This window comes from Triticum aestivum, chromosome 4D, assembly GCF_018294505.1.
Source record: "Triticum aestivum cultivar Chinese Spring chromosome 4D, IWGSC CS RefSeq v2.1, whole genome shotgun sequence".
In the NCBI taxonomy this organism is placed as follows: Eukaryota; Viridiplantae; Streptophyta; class Magnoliopsida; order Poales; family Poaceae; genus Triticum; species Triticum aestivum.
The window spans coordinates 213,892,278-213,897,068 of NC_057805.1; the positions used below are offsets into that span (position 1 = coordinate 213,892,278).

A 4,791-nucleotide genomic window follows, 5' to 3' on the forward strand; every position below is an offset into this window, starting at 1 on the left:
GTGCCGCAAGCCCGCCGACGGCAAGCACCAGAGGAAGCGGTGCTTCTTGGCTCCTCTACCATCTCTGGGTCGTCGCGCCACCACCATGCCGCCACGCTCTACATCCCCGCGGACCTCCATCTGATGACCATGGGCGGGCTTCCTCCACCCCGATGGCGAGCGCAGTGCATGCTCGTCACTACGCAGGTACAAAAGGCTGCTCAGATCTGTCAAGGTGGAAACCAGATGCAGGTGAGTTTTCCTTCCTAAGGCTGTGAACCTCTCCTCTCCTTATGAGGAATCTTATACCGAGCACGCCCTGTATCAGTTCTCTCCTTTTTCCCGTGGCCCTCCTCATGGAGGTATGCCTTTTTGGGTTGCTATTGATTGTTGTGGTTGATTGGAGGAGCGATCTAATTATCACGAATTCACGAAAGGAATTGTACTCATAGATTTTCTGTTTACAGGTACTGAAGACATATAATGAATGTTGGGATCCTTTCCCCCCTTGTCTTTGAAGGATTTGTGTGTAGAATAATGAGATGTATAGGGGGGTTGAGTTACAGAGGGAGTTGCTATCATCAATTCATCATGCACATACATGCTAGTTCCTTAACTCTCCTCATACTCACGTGATTAATTCAGTGCATGTTAAACATTTTTTACGTCTGTTTCAGTTATAGATGCTGCTCCTCTCTAAATAGGTGGCTGGAAGAACCCCTATCTTTAATTTTGCCTAAACTTGTAACAGGTCGTGGATTAATAAAGGTTACTTTTTCTGTAAAAAAATGTACGCTCAGTTGTGGACTGGACTGCAGTGCTTTCTGTAAAAACAAACTTCATACCTTGTTTTCATAATGTCAGAAAACTATTCTTGATGGTTTTGTAGGTTGACGGCGGATACTTGAGAGTATTTGGTTTATGTAACTTCTAAGCAGGTTCATTGATTCTAGAGTTGCCGCCTTCTGTTATGTGTAGATGTAAATGTAAAAGAAACAGTAAGTAATCTCCCTTTCTTTTCTTTTGTATTTGTCATGATTTTATATAACATGTCTTATTGCAGCTATGCATTGCTTCAATTGTACTGATCGCCTATGATAAAAAGGGAATAATATTTTGTCCAAAGTGAGCAGATGAGAGAATAATAATGCTTATTTTCTGACAAACAATGTGGCTTCCGTAATAGCCTACAGTAGCTCTGGACTGAACTAGACGGGCGCTCTCTGCTACCTTGCAAGTCTGTGTGTTACCTCACATGAAAGTATACTCATTCACACGCTGCTATATTATCTCCTAATGCCTTCCCCTAATAACAGAGCCCGTAATCAGTACATGTCAGGAATATGTCCTCATCTGTACACATAAATTTCTACTACTGTACATTGCATCTTATTTATTGTATGCTTTTCTGGTCTAATGAACTGGAATTGAAGTCCTGTTTTGGTTTGTTCTTAAATCTGACGTATGTACCTGAATACCATCTATGGTTTACTTTCTTAGATACATTAAATTTTAGTAAGTTTCATGGAAACAATTTTGCACATCTAAAGTATGGTGCGACCCCTTCTGATTGCTTTCCGCACTATTGTATATTTAAAACATGATTCATATATGATATTTTTCAATTTGTTATCCTCCCATAATCACCCAGTTAATGTATTCCGCCATTAAAAGTATACCAGATGCTCTTTTATTACTGTATTTTACACTCTTGGGTACAACTTATTTGTTTTGTTGTCTTTACTAGGGAGACACTTCATTGTTCTTTTAAGTGATCAAAGTCAGCAGAATTCTTTTTTGTAACATTGTTCTCATCTCTGAACACTTACAATGAAACACATTAATTGACATATGATTTGTTAGCTTTCTATAACGTTTTATTTCTCTGAAATCAATTATTGCAAAGATTCATTGCCAGTGCTCCATGTTGTAAAGATTCAATGTTTTAGTGGTTATATTAACCCAAAGTTTTCTTTAAATGGTTATCTCATTACATCCAGCATCTGCTGTTAGTTGTTTTTCATCTGTACCATCTTATCTGTTCAGGTTGGCATCACACTTGAAGATCTTTTGGTTAACATGTAGTTATACTAGTGAACTAGGATGTCTACATGGTGATTCATTTGTTCATAGTGACAACACAATCAGGTGGGGTGAGGCTATCAATCTGTGATCTTTCAAGCATTGCAAGTTTGGTGCTCTTCTGCTGGCGACATGGGGCCATCTTTGAATAATGCAGTTTCACATGATGATGGCGAGTCTGGTTTTCAGAACATCTCATGAAAATGGCAATGTCATTTGACAAACGGCTGTGCTGAAATATACAGAAGTGTGAACATGCCATTGTTTCCTAGACATAGTTGTAGCCTTATGTCAAGCTCAAACCGTTAGTGTAGCTTAGTTTGAAGACATGACATCTTATTGTCGCATGTAAATTATGTTTACCGATGTGGTTGGTTGCTACTGAACACATCTATGGATGTTGAAATCTTGAATTTTTAGTTTGAATGTGTTTCAGGTCTGCTATTGAATCTTGAGTGAAATGATGTACGATGCCTAGGCATATTGTGATTGGATACTAAATCGGGGATATGTTTCCTATAACAGAATAGATTGTTGGTGAAACAAAGCATGATGGCGTATTATCTGCCAGGCCAACTTGTTTGTGCTGGCAGTAAAACTACCGGGAAATAAATGGGCCATGGCAGATTAACTGCCGAGAGAAGTTTATCTACCGGGACAAGTAAACCCCGGCAGCTGTTCTCGTGGCGGTTCTATCTGCCGGGAGAACTACTGTCCCGACAGTTTACCTGCCCTTTAAAAAGACTTCTCCCAGCAGTTTTTCAGTCCTTACATCAGTGTTGTGGTGTAGTGGTTCGTCCCAGAGGTTCGGGAGGATCCGGAGGATGGTGGTGAGGGGGATCGGCCAAGCCCTCATCAGCCTGGTGGTTGGGTGGGCTTTGAATTGGCGGCACCCAGCCGGAGGTCACTGTCGTAGCCGGCTGGCCTTCGCATCTCCCAGGAGCCGTGGATGGGAAAGTGGCGGGGGTCGTTTCCGCCACGCCGGTTAACACCGCCGCCGGTTCTCAGCCAATTTCTAAAGAAGGGACACATCATCGGGTCGGAAGAACGCTGCCGTCCGTTGTCCCTGGAGTCTCGGTCGATGGCTGTCGCGGTGTTAGTGAAAGATGGGATCGCGCGATCAAAGCAGTTTCGAACTAATGCTGTCTCGGCAAGCGGGCCTTTGATGCATGCACTATCTGAATCGGGCGAGAACTTTTCCTGGGACTTTCTACGGTGTCATATGAAGGCCCTTTGGCTAGGGTTCTCCTTGCCGACAGAACCTACAGAGATCGACAACATAGTGACTCATTCGTCTACATCTTTGATCACACCGTCACTGATCCCCCGCTCACCATCATCGGCGCAACCACTCCCCCCGTCCTCTATCTCATCTATGCTCGGGACGCCGGCCACCATCACTGGGCATACTGCTGTCGGCACCACGCGTACATACCGACGGTCGCGGCCTCGACACTGAGTGCCATGGCGGGCGCTCCCCCACCTCCTCGGGGTGCCTCGGTCGGGGGAGGGCAACCTCCTTGTAGCTCCCTGGTTCCTAGCCCGGCGGGGGACACAGCTGGGTCGGCTGGCTCCACTGGCACTTCAGCCATGCCCATGCACCATCATGGACCACCTGCTCCTATTCACAGCCATGGCAGTTAATACTTGCAGCAGGGAGGGCGTTCATCTCCATATATTGCCCTAACTCAGTTGTGGTTCCCCCTACTCCGTTGATTGTAGCAGCACACAACATTCTCGGTTGGCCAACATGGTATGGCTCAGAAGCGCAAAAAGAAGAAGCCGCGGAATCAGGAGCCGCATCCCAGGGTTATTTTCCAGCAAGGAATCCAGTATCTGCAGCAGTATGTGGCAACCAGCAGCAATTTCAGAACTAGTTGGCACCACAACAACTTATGCATCCGCACTAGTATGGGCAGCTCCTACACGTGGGGCGCAGCCTTCCTGGGTGCCATTGAGGCTCAAGGGGGAAAAGGGGGGATTGGGTTGATGTGAGCATCGGCGGCAGCGACGACGACGACAACGGAAGTTCTGGTTGGGAAAAGAAGATGAAGCGGAGGAGAACATGAGCGAATGAGCAGCGCCTCCTCGCAGTTACCTTTTTATGGGGAAGGCACGAGGGGGCTAGCTCTTCGCTGTTCAACCTAGACGCGCCTTTTATAGGTGCACCACCACAAGTAACCGCAACAGTCCATGTTTCCACAACCCGCGTTTAATGGACGGATTAGACGTGCGTCAGCAGGAACCATCATGATTATAGATTGCAGTAGAAGATTACGGCAGTAGTTCTCCATCACGTGTGCTCGTGCACGTTTTTGGGCCTAGCCCAATGACGCCTTGAATGTTTGTATGGACCAGGCCCAGGGGCTCCTGTCGGTGCACTAAGAACGGGGCCTTAGTACCCTAGACTAATGCAGGGACAGTGGCAGCACCCCCGGCAAGGGGGCTTGCCGGAAGCCAGCCTGAGATCAAGGCCGACAACTTATAAGGCAGATCATATAAATCAAGAGACCGCTCTTTGAGAGATCAAGGAGCGCATCAGGAAAACCAAGACTCAAGGCCAAGTTGACCTGTTGGCAAAGAGGAAGAACAAGGTAGAGCACTAAAAGCAGCCTTTGCCGGCAAGGCGAAGGCCCGGCAAGCCCCATGGCCAACAAGCCCCCACCAATTACAAGTGATCCACCTCACTCCCTAGCTGGTCGCTGATCGGTGAGGTGTTGAGCCCGCAGG

The 4,791-nt window shown here is 46.6% G+C and overlaps 1 long non-coding RNA gene across 1 annotated transcript in view; it reads left to right on the forward strand.

The window, feature by feature from the left end:
* LOC123097305 (uncharacterized) overlaps positions 1-2,480 on the forward strand; it is a 2,816-nt gene extending 336 nt beyond the window's left edge. Inside the window, exons 1-2 of the long non-coding RNA XR_006446980.1 lie at positions 1-231; positions 447-2,480. The exon at positions 1-231 is cut by the window's left edge and continues 336 nt beyond it. This is a non-coding gene — a long non-coding RNA (uncharacterized lncRNA). The remainder of the gene's footprint in view (positions 232-446) is intronic.
* Positions 2,481-4,791: the final 2,311 nt, after the last annotated feature.